The 23,306-nt window shown below is 37.9% G+C and overlaps 1 protein-coding gene and 1 long non-coding RNA gene across 15 annotated transcripts in view; one reads left to right on the forward strand and one right to left on the reverse strand.

Annotated features, from left to right (window-relative positions):
• The window catches only part of LOC135164578 (uncharacterized), a 173,282-nt gene that overhangs the window by 143,869 nt on the left and 6,107 nt on the right, over positions 1 to 23,306 (reverse strand). For all 8 annotated transcript variants that reach the window (XR_010299326.1, XR_010299327.1, XR_010299324.1 and 5 more), the window contains exons 3-4: positions 17,169 to 17,657; positions 8,031 to 8,107 (exon numbers count right to left, since the gene is read on the reverse strand). This is a non-coding gene — a long non-coding RNA (uncharacterized LOC135164578). The remainder of the gene's footprint in view (positions 1 to 8,030; positions 8,108 to 17,168; positions 17,658 to 23,306) is intronic.
• The window catches only part of LOC135164571 (collagen alpha-1(XVIII) chain-like), a 141,326-nt gene that overhangs the window by 20,848 nt on the left and 97,172 nt on the right, over positions 1 to 23,306 (forward strand). The window lies entirely within an intron of this gene.

Genomic DNA, 23,306 nt, shown 5'->3' on the forward strand with positions numbered 1-23,306 from the left:
GCATTTTGATTTTACACATCTAAATCGAAACCTTTCAAACGCGTGAGGCTCAGTTAATTATATTTCGTTGAATACGAAAATGTAATTTTGACAGATTTAATATATTATATATTATATAGTGTACATTTCGGAGATATGTGGGCCTAACTGGAGGCCCTGTCCCTCTTGTATTCCCGAGTTCAAACAGAAATAACCGCGCCATTTATAATCGCGAATGAACGACACTCCATTACACAAAAATGTCAACACACGACACATTTTCCCTTTAAACATTTTTTACCGTCTCTGCCATTCATCCATTCCGTTATTCTCACTCATTTTTTTTTCTCTTATAAAACGTGTTTCCTGGAATTAGATGAACTGAAAGTGTCTGCCGCGATTTATTAACTGTTCGTAATAGATTCCCGAATCTTTTTGCCCTCGGCAGTTTACTGAAAATGCACGAATGTAAATATAGGATTAAAGAGAGGAAGTGAAAATTGCGAGAATAGTAATTCTCTTCATGGAGTCAAATATTGAAACTGTTGAAGTTCAATGATATTAAAATTTCTATCAAGTTACCTCCAACAGTGAAATGGTGGCGAATGATGGATTGGGATTAAAAGCTTTCGACGATCTCGTTTACTGTCGTTCACGGTAAAAAGAAGCTCCTGGTGTTTTCATAAATTAAAATCCTGTAAATGCTCCGCTGACGTAACTGCATTTATTTGAAATGCGATGACAAACAATTTGACATGGAATGAAAGGAGAATTCAGTCGAATCTTTTTTCCAATTCGATTGAATGAATAATATATTCGTTTGAATCAATTGCAAATCTTGTTGGTCCAGTAAAATACATTTTACCACTTTGTTGGACTGTCAGAAAGTTTATGATGGTGCAATCTAATATTCGGAAATTGTTACTGAATCTCCTGTTGTTATTTATTGTTCACCGAAAGTTGAAAGCTTCCTCTCAATCCAAAATTCATTATTTATTCCACATTAATCAGAACAGATCACCCCATTTTTCACGGCAACTGACTATTCAGGAATTGTTACCACCGAATGGCTCATTTAACTGAACACGTCACCATTCGACCGAATCTGTAGCTATTAACGAATATCGACTTGTTATAATTCAACAACGCCATTGGGTACCAGTTACGGAAGTTCATTAACAATAACCGACTTTATCTGATACCTCTCTATATAATAAAAAAAAAAAAGCTTCCATTTGGAAGCAAAAATGGTTGAATGTCGGCTGTTCACCGGCCAAATGCCGGCCGCCCAACGGCTGTACCCACAAGTAAAGCGGGAGGGGGGGGGGGGCAAAGTCCCCTAGTTTATAATAAATTTAATACGCACCCGAGGCCACGAATCCTCGAGCCCTTGTACTCTCCAAAGCCAATTGAAAACAAAAAAAACAACATGCAGAATCGCAGCGACGTGATACAGTTGGTTTTGTTGCTGGAGGGCGCGTAGACATATTGGCGGAAGAGCGTGCTTGGCAAGTATAAAATATCAGACAAAATGTATGTGCCATTTGCATGTATGTGTGCATGGTAAAGTTATGCCAGTGCGCTGGAAAGCGTGTTGAGCTGACTTTCCAGAGGGTTGGAGAAACCCTCTCAGCAAGGAAAAACAGAGGGGGTGGAGGAGGTTGACCTCTTGACATCGTCTCAACAGACATTCTTTGCACAGAGACGTACACATTGTTGGCAAACCATATAACACGTCGTAAATCGCAACCCCCCTCCAACCCCTTTCCCAGGGATTGTGGAGGGTATACAGTATTATACGAGTAATATGCTCTGTTTTATACTTGTCTCTTTGTAATCCCCATTGCCTGGGTACCTCGGGCACTATGTGCTATTTACAACGTTGTTTTACGCTTGCGAATGAAAGTTTTGTAATTGTTCACAATTTGAGGTGTGCAGAGTCGATGGTGTATTGATCTATTATGAATCGAAATTCGAGAATGTAATTTTCAGGTGCGTCAGGACGCGCGTAATAAATTATCGCTTCAGTTATTTTCTATTGAATGAAGGGGTTTGAATTGTTTATTAATTAAGCGGTGGTGAGGAGTTCAGTGAGTGATTAATTGAAATTTAATTGGTCAATTCAGTGACGGAGAAATGAAAGGAGATACGTTGACTTATCCAAAAAGTTATTTTAAAAGAGCTTCGAAATACAATATGTTGTGCTAGAGGATGTTCTGAATTTTACTTCAGAAAAAATTTTAAAAAATTCTGTTCCGAACATATGGCTAACCAAAAATTGCCCTCCGAAGATCGTTTGACGATTTTTCTGATAATTTCTGAAAGATCTTCAGCAAACAATTTTTCTGTACGCGAAAAATTTGGCGGAAAATTACAGTTTGGACTAATCTATTTTCAAAAATTATTATACTACACTTACTGTTGTACTACTAATATTTTTATAATGACAATTTGTCACGGGCAAACCTCTACAAATTTTCGCGTGATTTTGCGGTGAATGGGGGGAAAATTAGCAAGGCAATGAAAAAAATAAAAGTTGAGAGGGAGTAAAAAGTAGATTAGGTTAAGGGGTTGGGGGTGGCACAACAGGATCACCACGAGGCCGTCTGAACGCTTTTCGAGGGCCACCGAGAGCCGCACTCGTAAAACACCCCCTCCCTCCATCCCACCAGTCGTATCTTCTGAGTGGGTTAAAAAGTTGAAAACAAAAAATTTAACACGGGTTTTTGGTATTACTGTGGCTGGGTCATTGTTGGCCATTCACCCGTACCATCCAGATTTTGTTTTTTTTTCCTTTCGTCTTACTCTTCTCTTTATACCACTGTCACCTGAAATGTTTACCTCCTCCCTTCAGGGTTTATTCACAGTTTACAACGTCAAGCATCTGGTTTCCACTCGTGCATTTGAGAGAAATGTCATTTAGCGGTTTAATGATGGGAGATAAGAGATAATGTGGTGTTTGGGCACTTTTATGTGGTAATAAAAAAAATGAACGAACTCAATTCGAGTCGCTTTTTTTTCCTGGCGCGTGAGGAAATTGATTTTCACCTTCAGTCCAATTTTTTCACAATGGAGGGACGAGGAAGATTTAGTTTTCAGAAACGAGTTATTGATTTTAAGAAACTAATGGTCTGCCGAGGTATTGGAGTTTTTTGGGATGTAGATGTTTTGCTGAGTCGAGAAATTATGGGGGAAAAATTGACAAGGAAATAGTATTTTCCATTGAAAAATACTGTCTCATAAAGCGTCCGCGGAATGATATATATTTTGTGTCCACGAATGCCCATTCTTCGAAGGGATGGAAAGGGGGAGGGGATTTTTAATCACGTGGCATTGTCGTCCGAGCCGAAGGCGAGGAAAAATACCTAAAACACTAGTGGGGAAATGTCTTTCCGTAGTGATTTTCACTTTTTTACATGCGAAGAAGGGCCAATGTCAATCTTTAGAAGAGGCAAAGGACAAATCAGAAGGGAAAAAGGATTTGAACGTACTGCAAGCAGCATATGGTTGTTGTTACGGTGTTAAAATACTCTAGAAAAAGCCTCAAAATGGGGATCAGTGAAATAGATAGTTTCCTCAACTTAATGAATATCTGGAAATTTTTTTTTTCAGTATGAGAATCGCCTAATTTTTCATCCGCGTGGAATTTATTTTTCATTCACAACATTCATTATACTCCAGAGAGCAAAAGTATTGATCCGTTTTACGATCCATTGGATGGATGACGGAAAAGGCGAAGAAATTTTTTATTTCTTTTATTGCTTCCCATTGATTCATCAATTTTTCATTTTTTATGGTTTTTCACGAACAGTTCAATGGATCGTAAAATGGCTGCATATACCTTTACCGCTTGGAGACTAACGAACATGAAAAAAAAAAAAATTGTCAATAGATCGGAATGTGAGACACTTGAACGATTTTAAAGGTACGAGAATAAAAATTCCACTCATTCCAATGATTTTTTGCTCGTGAATTTCAGGTACAATGGAGTTAACATGAAAACCTTCCCCTCGGTGTGTAATTAATAGCGAGCTATTGACTCTTAACTAATCATTGGAGGAACCTTCATGACAAAGGAAAAGTCCAAAAACAATTGTCATATTCTGGGTGAAAATTATGCCAAACTTTTTTCTGTACTAGTGTTTATTATTGTTAATAATGTAAAGATACGTAAATATTAACATGTCTGAATGAAAACTCTATTTCAGAAAAGGCCCGATGGGCCATTGGAAGGTCACGGGTTCGAATCCTGGTCTGGGCTCTCCACTTTTCCAATAAAATTTCCTTATAAATTCATCTTGTAAAATCATTTTTTTTTGTAACAATCTCCCGACGTCACAACCCACCAACCTTCTACAAATTTCCCATCTTCATGAAGTTCCCTCCCGAAACGTCTCTCATCATATTGATTTATTCGCTTAATATTTATATCCTGAGACGAAATTGTATTTCGATTTTTCTGTAATAAATTCTTCATAGGATGGATTGTCCTGGAAGATTTCCCCTAGATCCTCGAGAGCCCTCACACGCCCATCCTATCTGTAAATTGCCCACCGAACTAAAACTTGAGCGCTTACTCAAGTTCAACTTCCCATACGCAATCGCGCGTGATGAATTTCCCCTGTTATTTTTGTTTTGCGAATAAAAATGAAGCCCATGAAGCTTTTAATTTTTCTCACCCTTCGATAAATGCGCGAAGGATCTAACAGTTCTTAGTTTTCATAAAAAAAAAAAAAATCCTCTTTCACAGATGGGGCCACTTTGAAATCCGTAATCCTCGCGTTCGCTCATTCTGCTTCGCTCATGGTTTTCTCCGCCTTCACCACTTTGGACAATTTGCCCCAGTGTTCTTCGGCTGTTTTTATTCAACACGTTTCATTTATTTTTACGGCTGTTCTAGCTAATGGCCGATGCAGGTGAACGCATTGCTAGCTACCACCACCAACGGGGATGAGAATGACTGGATGCGATCGTATTCTGCCATATTGGGCGAATCCCAGGCGTTTATCAGTGTGGAAAAGCCTGGATATCACTGATACCTGTCTTTTTCTATTTCTCTGTATTCCTCTTTCGTTTTACTCCTCCGGACAGGGGTGGTGGAAAGAGGGTGGAGACGAAGCTCTCCAGTTTGCCGTTTCATTTCCGCAACTTTCGAGAGCGTGCCACTCACACCGATAAGAGGTGGCACGATACTGCCGCGAGATTGGACAATCAATTTGGAGGAGATAAAGGGAGATCGCTTTTTAGCCGTTAAATCAATTATTTACTGCGGGAATTACGTCTCTCGATAGTTTTTTTAATCCAACCAAAAGTCCATTCGGTGAGTGACAAATGAGTTATATTGGAAGATTAAATCGTCGATATTCACGGTGAATTATTCAATGAGACGGTGACTAATTTGCATTCACATTTGTCATTGAAATTCAGCGCTGATGTGTTCCAGAGTTGGGAGGAATTAATTTTGAATTTGACAATTACAATCAGGGGATATAAATTATCAGATCTGATACCAACCTTAATCGATAGCTGGGGGGGGGGGGGGAATATTTACTCCGTGCTTGAGAGCACTCTAAAAATTATCGGGGTTGAATTAAAAATTGGAAATCTGTCAGGAATTGGCGGACTAAAGTGTCATAGTTTTAGAGTGTCAGTCATCGGTTGTCCGAGGTTATGATGAATTATAAGTGGAACCAGTAATTGTAGTTATTTCCTTATCAATTTGTCAATGAAGGGAGTAAGGATTCTACTTAACCGAAACGTCAAACTCGGTAATACTTTCATTATGATGGAACCGTCACGAAAAAATGCCTTTGTGAATTTTCATTATCAACCTCATGTGCTTCTGATTATTCGATAATCATGGAGAAGAAATTAATGCTTAGATTAAATCATTACGATGGGACGAGCGCGTAGAATGTGGAAATAAAATATTTCTTTATGAACTTTCCTTCGCATGAAATATTTCATTTGAAATTCGAGTGGGACAATTTCTTTTTGGGCGCATTATTGGGTAAAATAAAGGTTTTTAAGAAGCAAATTGTTGTTACACTATTAAAGTCAGGATTTTTGTTTTTGTATTTAGACGAAAGGAAACTTTCGAGAAATTTTATATTTGTCTTTAAAAAAAAAGTCTTGAGGTTAAGGGAGCGATTTTTAAAATATATAAAATTGAATTAATTCATCTAGTTTTGTGGCCATAATTAAAAAAAAATGACGCAGACATTTTCTTGATAAGAACTGTCTTCTTGATAAGAACCTGTTTTTATATTACCTTTTCGACAAGTATAAAATTTTATGGAGTAGTTTTTTTTATCGATGCAAAGTACTCGTCAAAAAATATTGTTCTCTTAGTGCGATATTTAGATGTTTTTTTGTCATTATGCCGGTGAATTAACCAACGACGGGATCAAAAGAATCCCCAGAGAAAGGGTAAAATGCTATGACAGAGAGAATGTTATTTTTGATGCGCATATGATCTTCACGATCCATTCAGTGCTTTCGCGTGATGAGTGCACAGATAACGAATGGTCGTTACCTCATGCACTACAATAGACTGAAGTAAACAAAACATGGATGCAAATGGCATACAGAGAGCTGAGAGAATGCTCCTTCATTTTTGTTATAACTGTAGTGCCGTCGAATCAGTTGTCGTATGAATCACTTTTTTTAATATGAACTATGTCAAAGGTGCAACCTAAATTCTCCTTCAATCCTTCTTTTGACCCAGTTTATGGGCTGTTGTTCTTTTCGACCTGACCCTTCAACCAGAATTCAACTTTTCAAATAGAATAAATGTAAATTTCACAACGATTCGTAATTCTTGTTGCACCAGCACCGGATTTTTTTCCCAGGATAAAACTACTCTAATTTAAAATAAAATTCATCATTATGTATGAATTTTAACTTAATTTTATCGTCAAGACGAGGTACCAATGGCTCATGACATACTTTGACAGCGATTTCAACTTTCGCGCCATCAGATGATCGCCATTTCCGCGATTTTCAAATTTCCCACCACTCGTGAAATCCCTTCCAGTTTTTTTTTATCCAGAATTACCACGGTATATTCACTCTTCTATCGAAAATTTCTGTCCGAGTAGCACTGGCCCGTTGGTTTCTCATAATACCACACCTCGTTTAATTATAAATGAATTTTTCGTATGAATTTAAAAATTAAATTTGTGGAAACTCCACAGAGGGAGAATACGCACACGATCATCCGACGATTTTATCTCAAAAATTATAACTCGTGATAATTTTCCACATGAAAAATTCTAGGTGATCTCGGTACAGCAGTAGTAAACCCGCATTTATGGTCAGACAGTGCGGGAAAAAAAGAGAGCGAGAGAGGTGAGAGACGCGGGTGTATGGGAGTAACGAGATCACGCGATAATGCCCGATCGTTTTTCAGGAATTACGAGCAGAGAGTGGTAGAGTACTCACTGTGAAAGCACGCGTGATGCCGAATGAGAGGGAGTGTAATATTTTCCGTATAAACCGCGGGTTTCTATGGAAAATTCACTACTTCATATGACCGATCAACACTTTTCATCAACTGAAAAGAGGGGGCGCAATGCGTACATTTTAGGTAGGACCAATGGGGGGATTTACCCGAACAAAATACCCTCAAGAGTTTGGTAATTGTGAAGCAAAGTGTCATTAAAAAAAAAAATTATTAAACGAATTTGAATTTTCATAAAACGACAGAGAAAAATTTTGCGAAAATCTCTGAATTTTGACAGAAGGAGCCATAATTTTTCTCTAGTATCATGTACACATGCAAATTCATTCACTAATTTGTCTCTGAACGACACTTCGCTCCAGAATTACCAAAATGTATAAGTCATTTTTATTCCAGGAATTTTTATCATTTTTCTCCCCTTAAAACAAATTTTTTTTGCTTTTCAAAACGTCGCTGAGAACGAAAAATTATTTAAGCTCTTTTTGTCTATCATGTGTTATTTTATCATTAATGAGATCTAATTATTTGTAGAATTTTATGGTATGATAAAAACTGAAATATAATAAGAACTGATTACGGTTGGACTCACCCTCAGTTGATACAGCACAGCAGGACTCCAATATTCCTCATAAAGTCCGAGGCGTAGATCTTAAGCTGCTAGCAAATCTGAAACCAAGAAGTGTTAAATTATATTAAAAAAATATGCGGCGTATAGAATGAATATGGGAAACTAGGGTGGTTTTTTTTGGAGATAAAAAGGGGGAAATGACACTTAAAAATATAATAAGCGTTGAGAGTGAATTATTGACTGATAGTCATACCCTTAAGAAAATTGTTTTTTATTACTTCAAAGAAATAAATTTGTGTCGCAGTATTTTTGACAGATTTTATCTGATTATTGGAACACAGTTTACGCACGCTCCGCGTGCGTGAAATCCGGCTTTTCACACTTGTGTGGAAAATTACCCTGGGAGCGCTGTTCACGCTGTTTGATGCATTATTCCCTGAATATAAAACTGTAACTGGTCTTAAATTCCACAGAATGAATAAAAAAAAAAACAAAGTGAAAACCTGTCTAGCGGCATTACCTGCCGTCGGGGAAGACGGCTCCGCAGGCCTCCAATATTGTTCATAATCTGCTGCGCGCATCTTTGACGTAAAAGCTCACCTCCAATCGACCCCGATGAAATTATTAAAAAAAACTATAGTCTGAATTTATCACCTTTAAAAAATACTTTCCAAACGCCAGACAGACGTCGGAATAAAATTGAATTGAATACATAATCGAAATATGAATAATTTAGTACATGAAAAACGAAAAGTTTATATTTTTGTTTCCAACGAGACTCAAGATTAGCCACCCATGGTAGCTTAAACCTTAATTAACCCTCAAAATATATTCAAATTTAGCGCGAAAAATATATAAAACTAAAAGTTACCCCTCTATAAGTTAAATTAAATTGCGCTTCGGATATTTTCTTGATCATCTGGGATTTTGTTTGTCTTTTACCGGCTGAATTGCTAATGACTTTTCTCTTCCTTCCACAATTAGTCTTCGAGGGGGTTAATTTTTGGTTGAATTTCCCTTCCGTATGGCCAATATTTCCTACCGAGTGGTATACGCGCACCCTCTCCAACCTCTCATGACAACCGCACAGCCCGCCCTCCAGACCTGATTTTTTTTTTTCCAATAGAAAGGGAATAGTAAAGAATTTTTCCACTAGTAAATCCTCTGGGCGACTTAGAAAACCGATGAAAACTTGTTCATGACTTCAGTTCTCTCCCTCTCCCTCTCGCACTTCTGTCCCCACACTATTTTTCACCCCCTGAATATGAGCAGCTTTTCTCGTAATACTTCGCAAGTATCCTCCACCATAGAAAAAGCCGAAGCACCTAGAATCCTCCCCCCTCCTCCCCACTCTCACCCCGAAGAATAAGAACCCAAAAAACTTGAATTCAAATATTTGTGATCGTCTATGGCAGACTCTCTCGCGTTCATTTATTCTCCCGTGCAAAAATCCTGAAAAATTGTTTCTTCACTGAACGTGTATGTACAACGGATTTCGCAGTATACCCGGTTTGCGAAACGATCGCATACATTATGCCAAAAAAAATGGTGAAAAAATGTTGAAAATAAAGTTCTCCAAACGATGATAGGGGCAATTTTCCTCGGACTATTTTTTTTTTCATCAGAGAGAGTGAGATAGGAGATTGCCGATATTATTGGAAATATGAGGGGATGAAAAATTTTTGTGGATAACCCGCTTTGAGCACCTGAGTCCGAGGCGTCGTCTCACACGGCTTAAGCTCTCCACTCCCTCCCCCCCAGCCCCTGCACAATGTATTTTTCCACAGTGTGTCCAAGGGGAAAAATAAATAACCCCTCTTTTTTACTCATTCTCCATTGTTTCCCTCCCCTCCCCCTCCCAAACGTTGCATCTTTTTTCGTAAACCCATTTTTTGTGATAACACAGTATTACATTATTCACAAGTGCAACGAAGCTCGAGAATTTTGATATTTTCCCTCGTAATAATTCGTTCGCTGGAAAATAACTCATTTTTGTAGAAAAATTGTGTATCCTGACACGTAGAAACTGAAGTGCACTGATCATGGGTGGAATAGAATGAATCAGATAGAAGAGGGAAAAAAATACAAACAAATATGAAGAACTAGGGGATGAAAGAAAAAAGTAAGGCTAAAACTGGTGGCGCTCGGTCAAAGAATATAAAGAGCCCAATGGTTCACCACTCGTTTTCAACGTAAGTGTATCTGCCCGCTCAGCATCCATAAAAGCTAAGCTTGGAGCTTATCGTGGTAACGTTGGTGAGGACCAGTAGCAGTATAAATTCCACTGGGTTTTATTAGAAAAGCGCAGATGTTATATTATGAAAGTTCATGAGTGCCCTCTGTAGCATCAAATTTGGCTCAGAGAGCTCCATTAATTGGCATAAAAGTGATTTTATTTATTTATTTTTCCGGGCCACCTTTTATGACACCTCTTGTCTTCGTTCCCCTTCGCCAACCACCCCCTCTCCCCCTTCCCTTTATCACCTAAACACTGGCCTTATGAAGATGTAGTGCGTCGTCATCTTCTCTCCTCGTATTCCTCTTCATTCTTTTCATCACACCGGTATAAACTGGTTTTTCGTGGGTAAGAATAAAAAAGAGGGAAATTTATATCTGTTGGGAATCCGGGGAACCCCCCCCCCCCGCTGGCCCCTATCGTGTTGCATCCATATGCAGGAAGAACAAAGACAAATGAAATGAACTGAATTTTGCTTTCGTTCTGCAATCACATTCGTCAGGTGGACAGTGATATTAGAAAAAAATATTTTTCTTGCCGTGGATGTATGAGGGGGCGGGGGATTTTTTTTAATGATTATGTGATACGGTTGTTGGGGAGATAATGAAGGCAGGGGACAATGATATGGGGAATACTTTGTTGGTTGAGAGAATGGAGAAAAGGGGTTAGAGCCTACGAGCGAGCAATTTCTGTTGTGTCGTTGTTCAGGGATCCTAACGGGGATAATATGTATCCTGGATGTTGGCCAAATGAAACTTAAAACTTACGAGATCATGGGGTGTACCGTTGGGGAGACAATATTGTGCCTTTTGTGTTGAGGATCGGTATGTTGGGCCCTTATCTTTGTGCAGGAGATGTAGTAGAACCGCAGTGGTTATGCGCGTGTGAATAGTGAGAGGGGAATTATCATAGCTTTTTGAGGAATTTATATTGCCATGTGGGAAATTCTTGAGATAAGTAGTAGAGTAATTGATTGGGATTTAAATGATTTTATGAAGGATTTTACAGCGGATAAACTTTCTACAGAGACTGCCGCGCGACAACAACCTCAATACTTCATTATTCAGAAAATCATTTGTATCGAAGCTTCTTATCGAGGATTTCAATGAATTGACGTCTATAAAAAATGGGGTGGAGTATTAGAAACCACTACGTGCACTGATAGACGGATTTTGTTTATATTAAACAGGTTTAGTAATAATTACTTCATGGGGCAGTTAAACAGAAACAACTAAACCATTCGTCGACAGTTATCGAGCCCCTCAGTTGAGAGGTTGCGGTTGAGCCAACTCAATGATTTAGTAATTGTTATCGAACCGGCAGTTGGGGCCACAAATGTGTTCTGTAATATTTAAAAAACAATTGTAACTCGAAAACTAGGGCTTCAATTAGGTCTAAATTTAATTGCACGATAATAATGATTCTGAATAAATCATGAGTGGTTGAAATTTGAAAAAAATTTGAAGAGAATGAGAATTTGAGAGAGAAATTTCTGCTTTAACTGCCCGGGAATCGAATCCGGGTCTCCCAGTATCGCTCAAATTCAACAGAAAAGTATCAAAGAATTTGATAAGAATTGAGACATTGATTTGAGAGAAAGGAATTTAATATAATTTAATTTAATATAGGATTATGCAAAAAATGTCTTAACATTTGACAGAAGTAATTATATCTCTCACCTCTTCATATCAATGCCCTGGTACATCTAATGGAGCTTTCACATTTAATTGAATAAAATATCTAAAAAAAACTTCCGAATTTCACATGCTCATATGATATGAAATATGAAATATTTTTGATTTCACATTTATGGAACGCGTGTGATTGTAATGAAAAACTTTAACCGTCAAAATTGAAGACAAATATTCTCTTCTATCCACGATATCATAAATTCTAAAAAAGTAATTAAATTTCATATGAGAAGGCATCTGCAATTACAACGAGACCAGAAACCAGGATGCAATTTGGGAGTTGAAGTCATGAATTTTTTCCGTCTGTCTGTCGCAATTCGCAAAGAGGTCACGAAAAAGACGAGATTTTTTTTACTGTCAATTTTGATACTGTTTTTTTTTGTTTGTGTGAATCTTCGCAGCGATATATCAATGTACAGAAGGTATATAGTACTGCCATACAGCAGTCCCTCGATGTGTAAGGCATTACTATCCGACCGGATGAAGGATCTACCGTTTATCGAGCAGCATTTGTCACTTTCCACGGATCTCGACAGGTTGTATAGTTTGGTAACACCGAAACGTATTACCAGAGAGTATAGTGAACGTGCCTCGCTTCACATCGTACTCCAGTGAAAAACATTGAGGTGGTCTATATGTGGATGCTTGGAAAAGAAATAGGAAGAGGAGATGGCTTCCGTTTTCTCTTTGGTTTTCATAAAAGATAATCGAAAACTTTGAATACAAATCGTTCTTGTGAACTCAAAATCAATTTTCATCCCTCCAAATTTTCAAATCGAATAATCAGACGTCTCAGGGAACTGCAGGAGTTTCTGGTCAGTTAAGCCCAGGGGTGGGAATGAAAAAAGATGGAAGAAAAAGTCAGTCAAATCCGATGGAACATTGAGTAATTAATTGAAATCATAGTTTTGAAGAATTCAATTTTGAGGTGATTTCTGATGAACGTTTTACGGGTGGAGGAGTTTCTGATCATGAAGCTCAGTCATCACTGCTCTGTTGATGTTTAATTTTTATCAATTTTCCATAAAAACTTCCAAAATAAGGAAAAATACGATACCAGTGATTAGAAATTTCTCGCGACCAAACCACCCCCAGTCACCTTATTTTTCCACTAAGAAATAACGTCAATTTTCCTTGACTGTGAATGAACAACGTGAGGGTGAATTACTCATTATAAATGGAGATGAGAAACATGAATTTACCTGAGAATTCGTGAATATGGGAATATTGAGATAGAAACTACAGGCGGCAAAAGTCTGAGATTAGACGTTGAGTATAATGAATGTGTGTCAGGATAAGAGGTCAAAAGTGTGAAAAAAACCTCGTTCTCATTATGCATACGAGCCGCGAGAGACTCGTTCACGATAAGGAAAAATCAGGGTCTCAGAAAAATGAGAAAACTATCTGATCCCGAATTCACACCCACAAGCAAAAAAGAGATGTCCTAGAGCTGTTGAAACTTCAATCACATTAGTCCCAGTGCCATCGCTCAAATTACTCAGTCCACAGTGAGACGGTACAAATGGAAAAAGAATCGTAAGATAATTCTCGGGAATACGATAATAGTAAGCCACAAAAGTTGAATGTGATTTTCGTCCGCAAAAAAAGTACTTTAACTCAGTCCAATGAGTTTTAAAGGAAAACTGTACCAATACCAGTGTACATTTGTGGTTTAGACCTGACAGTATGCAAGTATTTACATATAAATTCTGGTTGAGAGTGGCCGCACTCAGCCAGCACAGGGCAAGATCCATCGTCCAAGCCCATCCCACCAACTATCCCTTGTCGTTCCTCCATTTAGCCCATAGTGTACTACCGTTCACTCGTGAGATGTACCGGAAGGTTTCTACCATCTAAACTATTTATCCAGCTCCATTATGCAGCCGGAACAACGAGGGGGAGTTTCGGTGGAGGCCCAGGACGGATTGTCGACAGTAAAACCGTTGAAAATCTCGAATACAGCGTTAAGGTTGTGTCGTGAGAGAGGCACCATCAACATTTTTCACACTGAGCGCCAGTCACTCGCGTGAACGGAGCGTTGGAATGAGCCGAAAACTTTTGTCAAAGCCTGTACGATCCGTCTCACGAATGTGTGAAAGTCTCGTGTACCAATACGCACACACACACAGTTAAGGATCTGAGACTTAGATCGGCACTCAATAGTGTTGTGTACTCGACAAATTTGTCGCGTCCATTTTGAAAAATCGAGTGAAGTAAATAAATGTGTTTCTATTGTCTTATCTCTGGAATTTTCTATCAGTATTTTGTCCCTATCCTAGATCAAGGCGCGCCTCATATTCTATTAACAGATAAAAACCAAAAAGATCAGACTAAACAACTGATCCCAATAAAAAATGAGAACACCATGTTTCCCCCAAAAAACCACCCCTTGTACCTCCCTCAATAACTGAAGACCGATTGCGAGATGTCCTCCAACCTTAACAATCCCATAACAAACAATTAACTCCCGAGAAACGGGGGGCAAGTGAAAATATGATAGAACAAGGTCTGAGTTGGACTCAGAGGTGAGGAGAGGATCAGCAACTATCGGGTACAACCGCGAATCTCATTTCCTCGAGTAATTAAGCCCGGATACTCGGGGACCCGCGGTAGTTGGGATTGCCTATTGGTCCCGGGCAGAAACACCCTCAAATCCTCCCCTCCTCCATCCCTCCCCCCTACTCGTGCCACCCACCAGGTATCACCTAAAGTATTAATATATTATATTACATCCGCGTGCAACACCAACGTGAGGAATAAACGATGGTGGTGGTGTGCTTTCTATCCCGATTGTCGGCTGTACGCTAGTGGTATTTAATTTAAGTGGAACGTTTTACACTTCGCTACCCCCGGGCTTTTTCATCCTTTCAACTATTACTGCCTCCCAGGTGATATTTCTTCTCTCATTTCCCCCTATAATGCCAAGTTATATTGTGATTTCATCGGGCAGAAATGATGAGGATTACGAAGTGAATTCAGTCCAATAAAGCAAATAACTTTCTGTCATCGATATATTCCATGAATTAGTGAGTAAAATGGATATCTCAATTCGAGTGGAATCGAAGCTATTCCGAATACTGAGTTCGAAGTGATAATGATTTAGTGATTTGAGAAAATTCATCTCCACATGGTTCATTTCTATTGAATCTCCAGTAATCCAATTAACTTATAAATTTGGAGGCGAATCGATGTGTATGATGCCTTCGAGTTGAATTGGTAGTTGAACACGGATGTCAGTGAGACGGGTTGTAATTACCAATCTACCGTCGAGTACTGGCTCTTCTTCTTTGTATTGTGTAATTAGGGGATATAATGGAATCAAGAATGCTGCATCGCGTGATATGAGAATCGAAGATATTCCAATATGTTCTAATTAATTATTTAGATAAATTTGCTCAGGAGATTTCATCAGCTGAGTGATTAACTCCGAACGTCATCGATAATTTATCGTCTATATATAGAATACATTATATATTATCATGTCCTTCTGAATATTTGAGAACCAGATACCCAAATTTGATTGAACGATTTTTAATTGCTCAATAAAAGGGACAATCGATTTCCAATATATCATCCAATCTCATTACCATTGGAAAACTACGATAGATTTAATTGAAATTCATGAAACGTTCTTTTATCCTTATCTGCATGGATTTGAGCATACCAACCGAATTTTCTACACTGCACTCCCATGAGTATCGAGTTACGTTTTCTCATCTACAAGTAGAGCCCCCACTAGAGTCACATTCGAAATTGTTACCCAGTGACTGCGAGTTTCTTCAGCACATCCTCCACTTCCCCATTTCCCTTGCTTCCACGGCCGCTTATTTTTACTGCTGTATATCGATTCATCGACATTTCGAATCGACAACCACATGGGAGCACACGCTTTCAGGTACCACTGTTTTAAAATTCCAAAGACGAATTCGGCGTAGATTTTTCTCTGTGTCTGTCTTATACCTTCGATTCTACTCGCTCTTTATTTTCTTTATAGCTCTCTTTCTATTTACTTCCAAGAGTTTTATTCTCATGAGAATACGACAGACGGAGTTATTCAAAATTTATTTATCTCAAATCCATTCCCGGGTATGTAAATGAAAAATTCATTATATTGTTAAAGATCAATATGTGGAAATATTCAACGTGCAAAAACATTTCAATATAAATCAATCGAATGGATGAAATTAATTTCGAGTAAACATCAGAGGGATGACATTTTAGATGACGTTTCGATCACCTTTACTTTCACCAAAATTAATTTCATTTGTGAGTATTTTTCACCAACAGTTTATGAAAAATAATCCATGAAAATAATACTCATAGAAAATCCAAGAGAAAAGAAAATTGAAACTCAATTTTTTTAAACTAAAAAATCCAATCATATTTCTAATATAATATATAGTATATAATATACATGTTATGATGTATATATTATATACTACACATACTTTGATAGCCTGGCTTACCAATGTGCCCAAAAAATCTAACAAAAACCTTACATGTTTTTTTTGACAAGAGACTCTCTCCCTGTCCCTCAGGCAATAAATATCCTCAAAGGACGACGACGAATTTATGAGAGAACTCACCCCAAGGAAACGATTCCTTAAAGAGACCAACCGCCCTCAAAATGCAGGACATAATACATTTTCAAGAAAAAATCCCGATAATCTATGTTAAATTGTTAAAACACCCCTTCTTTTACTAATATCACTAAATAATTATCAATCCTTTTTGTATTGTTGAATAAAAACCGGTTTTATCTTTATACTCATTTCACATAGTTTCGAGTCACCAAAACTATGACGCGATTACCCAAGACTTTAAAAATGGTTAGATTTCACCATTCTCCCCGGTCAGGAGACGAATCTGGAATCTATGAGGCAACGCCCGAACTCCCCGCGCCAGGCCACCGATACCAATAAAAATATGGTTAAAAAAATCCATAAATAAATATCCTCAAAAATATTCTATCGCCAGGAAAATAACGACCCATACGCGCACTCCACCAATGTGAAAATTCAAATTAACTTGCCTGAATAAACAAGCCCACTGAGACAGGCACCTGTGTTACTTGGCAAAAGCATTTCACATTGGATCGTCACTTTGAGACTTGCCTGTTTCACTCTCAACATTATACAGGAAAATATCGTCCTGAGGAAGGGGGATGTTGTCTATATATACCAATGAATACCGTTTAACTGCCTTTGCTTATTCGTGGGAAGACACACTTACTTGCAAGATGTATCCAGTTTCCATCAGCCGAAGAACCCTCAGGCTCTCACTCGTCTGCAACACGCTTATATACCCGAGGCTGTATCTTCAGGAAATTTAGTGATGTCTTGTGTCGGCAGTGAGCTATTTTCTCAAAGAAGGATATATGTCATTCTATCGTCCCGACAAAATATGATTTACGGCTCCCAAAAGCTCATAACTGGGCGTAAGTGTAGAAGAAAAATTCTGTAGCACTCGGGATTCACGGTTTGTCACCCCAAAGTCGACAGGAGTTCCTTCTCCTTTATTTTATTTTATTTTTTTGTTACTTCTCAACTGATGTCGTTTTATCCATTTCCTCTAGTTTCACCGGTGTTGGCACCACCTCGAGCTCAGACTGCCTCACTTCTATTCTCCTCTCCTCTCTCTTGCACTTGGTCTTTCGGGTGTTTGCACAGGCTTCATCTCATTCGTCTCTCTTTCCACCTCACGCTGAATTTACCCTCGAAGCTAAGAGAAACACAGGAGACCAAATTAATGTTTTCACCGACACCCGTGGAAATACAAAGGGTTCCTTCTAATAAGACTTGCATTATTATTGGTGATATTTCTTTTGTATTATTTGGAACAGAGAGGGCGGATTGGGGGGACGGAAAACTTGGGGGAAACTCGCATTACGTTCTAGTGAACATATTGAGGATTGCGAAAATAGAAAAAATCATTCGGGGGAAAATAGATCGTAATGTAGATAGTCGAAGATGTAGATGCGGGGTAAAGAATTTCGGACTTATTTCGCTGACACAAAATACAATGTTGAGATAAAAAAATAATCCGTGTTTTACACTTTTCTCTCAATGTGCCAAAAAAATGGGATAAGTATAATCAAGAGACATCAACGTCGTCGCCACGCCGTCTCTAGTAATATTTATAAATCATCTCCTTGCAAATTAAACGTAAAAAACGTACAAATCATGAGCTTTCTTCGCTGTGCAGCAATTCATTGAATTTTTATCATATCATTTAGCAAAAATAAAATACGATGATATGATGAACCGAGCAGAATGTTGAAAGGCCACGGTGAAATATTCAGCAAATAATAATACACCCTCCCCTTTCCGTATTAAATAGCACATCCTCCGAGATTCATTGAAATTTCTGTATTAAAAGAGCACCTGTAGGATCCCAAGAGAATACACCTTTCTGTATGGGCACTTGGATGGTCTCTTTTGACGAGCACAAATACTGCTCGGTCTCTTAATTGAAGGGATTTGAGATTCAGAATAGTTCAGAAATACCTGAAATTAATTTTCAAAAGCAAAACAGAATTTTGTGAAAAATAACAACAGTAAAGCCCCAAAATAACTGGAACACTTGATTTACATTATGTTATGTTCATTCCACTGATTCCTATTCTCCATTTCTCTATTTATGGTACACAATAGTGGATTGAGAAAATAAATCACCAATTACAGCAATGAATTGCGAAAGTACAATAACTAATTCAATGATTCAACTTTTTCCATTCACTCGTCATTAATATACGTCATACTTTTATTGCTTAGTTAAGACGTCAGCTTCAGCTCTCGAGTGAAATTTTTGTTGGAATAAAAAGATTATTAAATATTGTGGTGGTAAATGGAAATACTTGAGTTGCCTTCAAAACGTATCAACGTTGTAAATCGTTGGAAGATGAAAATAGAAAAATGAATTTCCACCTTCCGCCTTTTTGCACCCCAAGGAGTGTCGTTTCCGTCGAGACGTTATCGTATAACATGAAGGAGATGTAGATATGGGAGTGTATTAAAATACATTGTTAAAAATATTTAATAATCTTTAGATATAACAACCTCAACTGTTTCTTGGTGGGAGAAAAATGGGACATTTTTTAATGCATTAGGTATCGCCGGTTTAACACGAAGGGGAGAGACATAGTACGGGGAACTATATGAATATTCAGGCGTAGTAATAATTACTATAATTTAGTAAGCGTTACTATGCGTACTATCATTACTATAACATAGTAACTATAGTAATTATGTCCCGGTCTGGACATTAATAGCTGAGGTGCATAGTAATTTTCCCCGTGCACCTGTAGTGAATTTCACCAGCCAACTATGGGGGTCCCTTACTATATACCATCGTGAACGTTACTATGCGAAATAATATTTTTTTCTGGAGGTCGAATTTTTATCCAAAATTTCTGTTTGTACATTACCTCAACTATGTATTTCATTACCACCCATCAACTACGCCTCATGAGCAGAAGAGATAACGGAAACTATTTTCATACTTAATATTCATAAAATTGAACACAAAATTTCCCAACTGAAAGTCAATAATAGAGAGTAGAGATATTATATGTGCGTAATATTATGTGCCAACAATGTACAACATTATCGAAAAACTTTTCCATCAGAAACTTATATCCATTCCTAATTTCTATGCATATCAATAAACCGATAACTTTGCCCGACGGTCAGAGACAACGTTATAGTATCGGAAACTCTCCGGTGAAATTAAAATAGTTTCAGTTTCCAATATCGATAAGCTTGGCACGCGTAGCTTTTCACAATTTCTCCTGTCGTTGGATCACCACAACGAGCTATTTCCCCTTCGCCCCTTTCCACCCCATTCACCCCCACTCTCCTCATCACCCTGTCAACCTCCTTACTGCTTCCACCTATCGTTTGACTAAAACATGGCAGAGTGCGTACCCATGTTTACAACATCGATTTGGCATTAAGCCTTTGAAAGTGCTTGAAGCCTCGGCAGTGCCCCTGGACGTATCTGGGCTCACATTATCCAAGAATGGAGGAAATCTATTCGATCAATTCTGGGAATATACGAAAGTGAAGCAGTAGTGTAATGGCAGTAAATATCTTTTTGGACAGCATCTTTTAAAATTAGAGGAAACATACGAAAAATTCTTGGATACCCCTAAGCCATTGGCAATAATTTACTTCCCTCAACGAAATATCATGTACAACTTTATTATCTACAGAACTCAGCAATATATTCCCCAAGAACGAAAGATAGGACTCGTCCAAGGAACAAATAAGTGAATAAATAGAATGAAAAATCAATAATTTAGAAGATCCTGTTGATTTTGCTTCTGTTATTCGCTCGAGGATATCATACTCTCCCCCCCTCCGACCATCCACGAGGAACAATACAAGAGACAAGGATTGTTTAGTCAGTAGAATGGGTGACGACGTGGGAAGGCGAGGTTAAGAGAGAATGAAATGAGACTGTATGAGAATAGGTAGAAAACTACAACCAAGAACCCAACTCCACTCAGACTCTGCCTCGGGCTTGTGGTCATAAACAATATATAACTTTCACCTGTCGTTTGTATGCTCATCTTGAATATTTCTTTCATTTCAGAATTTATTTATCCATTCCCCTTTTTGCCACGGCATAAGAAAAAGTTTCATCAATTCATCTTTGAGCGTCACCTTTTCTGTTCTCTCACATCATGTTCAACTTGTTCAATCATGAAGAGAAACCAAATTCATGCTTTCACCAGGCCTTTGCTTGAGGAAGCTACCGACTTCTCATGAGAGGAAAAATATTCCATTAAATTTATCGAAGCGAAAAATGAACATTCTTGGAAATTTCAAGAGAAATATCTTTCCTAGCTCATAAGCAAAAGCGGATGATGAAAACGAAAAAAGTTGTGCCTTTTGGATTTTCCCTTGTGAGAGAGTGATAAGAAATAGTTGAAGGAATTTCCTCTTATCGAATCATCAATCTTGTATCAGATAATCATGATAGAAATTCCTCTGTACACCCAATTTCGACAAAAGCGAATTATGAATTTCGAAAAATGGAGAATCATTTCACTGAGATTTTCAAGTTTTTATAACAATTTCTAGTAGGTGCAGTAACGAAAAAGTTTTTACTGTTACAGTTTCTTATAACTTACAACATTATATAAAGTAACAACCTCGTAAAACTCGGTGAGATGCTATGTGAATCAAAGTCCAGTATGAAAAAAAAAACCACTTTAGAAAGTGTATTTTCTTTTTTTTTAATCTTAGAATGACATTCAATCAACGGAATGATTTTACCCCGCAAATTGTCAAATTCCTCGGTTCACCTCATTGCAATTTCATGCTCCACAGAATTAAAACTTTTAATTAAAAGCAAACTACTAAAAATTACAGCGCAAAACATTTTCCCTCACTTGTTTGCTGGCAAAATTTTGGGATCAAATTCACTTTGGAGAAACTAACGCATCGGCTCTTTTATTGTGTATATCAATTACTATTATGTGTACAATATACAAATAATTGGTTGCAGGCCTGGGGGCGATGGCCGGTTGCAAGTTTTTGCGAGAATTTGCACCAAATTTCGCTGGGAACATTGGGGGTATTTTTATAGTCATGTAAACCAAACCATTCAAAATGGTACCTCGCTGAATCCTGAATCCCATCAGATGTGTTTGATAATAACACATCTATTGTGGGTTTGGCAAATGGACCATTAAGGGCAGTTTTCACTGCTGTGAGGTCTCACATATCTGGGCGTATGCAATGGACTACCTCGCCGAGGTTCTCCATGGGTACGATGTCCACACTTTGAAAAAAGTGGTGCCATCGTAGCCAAGTGCCCTCCAGCTTGCGGCAGATCTGGATTTCTCCAAGGCCCAGGGGACCCTCCAGGGGTTTCAGGACTTTTTTCGAAAACTGTAACTTGAAAGGCTATTTTCATAGACAATAGCGCTGATTCTTCATTTACGACGTATAATTTCAAAGTACACGGATTTATCCCTCTTCATGGATTGTTGTATTTTACTGTACATCATCTTTACTACAGGTAACAATGGTGCTGTATACCATTGAGTAAGATATGACTGGTATATCTCTAGTTTTCCAGTAGTTGTATACCGAATGGTATTACCATTATGTTTGATAGAGTTTATACTCCAAGTAGTGGTGTTATTGTCTGGTTTCATCGTGAACGATTCTTTCAATTGTATGTGCGGGGAAAGATAATAGAAAACAATGACAAAATATCAATTATCCTGAGTTTGTAGTTTGTCCCATAAACAGAACTGTACTATTGTGTTTTGTCTTGATGGAGCGACCAAGACAAAACTACCAAGATAAACCTAGCGAAAATTGCCTCACCTGCAGAGAGAGAAATACTGAGTAAAAATTACGGAATGCAAGTACGCTGACCGATTACAAAAGTAACAAGGACAATGTACTTGAAGATATCGCAGGTGTTCATATAAAATGTGGATAGAAATAATGGAATGTTTTGAAACAAAATCCGTAATATGTCCGTAAAATTTCCGAGCGCAACAGGAGTCAAATGATTATAAATTCCATTGTCAACCTGTCATATTCCTATCTGAGTATTGGCTCCCTCGGGTGTCAAACGATTATTTTCATGAGTTCGTCTAAACAAAGATGGCAATTCCCTTTTGTGTTTGTCATGAATATCCCAAGTTTTATCCCGTTTATTTTTATTAAGATAAGCATTGGTAATTAAGGAAATTAGAGGATGCACAAGGATTTTAATCTAACGACGATTATGGTAACGGTCACCATTTCTCAAGACTCAATTCACATTGCAGGTCCTTCATACCCGAATGCCTCTTTCGCATCGGCAATTTTAGACGTTCAACTTTCTTGAGAGTTTGACATTAGTTTTACGTGTATTCCGTTAATTGCGAAAATCCCTAGTTTTCTCTTCAATATGAGAGGAGTTTAGTTAGTGGAGTGGCATACCCTCATGAAATCTGACTGTAGATGTGCTTCAACGTGACAAAGTTTCAAGTGTTGAATTTTATAAGATGAATTCGTTCAGAAGTAGATTTTAGATATTCAAAATGCTGAGAGATCAGTCGTTAAAAATACGTCAGTTAATTGACTAACTTTAGAATAATTTATCGTGTTCATTTTACGGTAAATTCAGAAGTCTCGGAAGATAATTAACATGATCCGAAAGACGACTGACGAAAGAACTTTGGTAACCCGCATGCCCTTTGAAGAATATAAGGCACTTGGTGAAAACCAATTAGAAATGAAATTGCTTAAACCATTTCAGTTCAAATATTAACAAACAACATCACCACGATAACTTAGTTTTCTGGTGAACTGAGCGGTGAGTGCCGATTGTCAACTTCCCTCAAACTTCTGATCCTGATAT

The sequence above is a fragment of the Diachasmimorpha longicaudata genome, chromosome 7 (assembly GCF_034640455.1).
Source record: "Diachasmimorpha longicaudata isolate KC_UGA_2023 chromosome 7, iyDiaLong2, whole genome shotgun sequence".
In the NCBI taxonomy this organism is placed as follows: domain Eukaryota; kingdom Metazoa; phylum Arthropoda; class Insecta; order Hymenoptera; family Braconidae; genus Diachasmimorpha; species Diachasmimorpha longicaudata.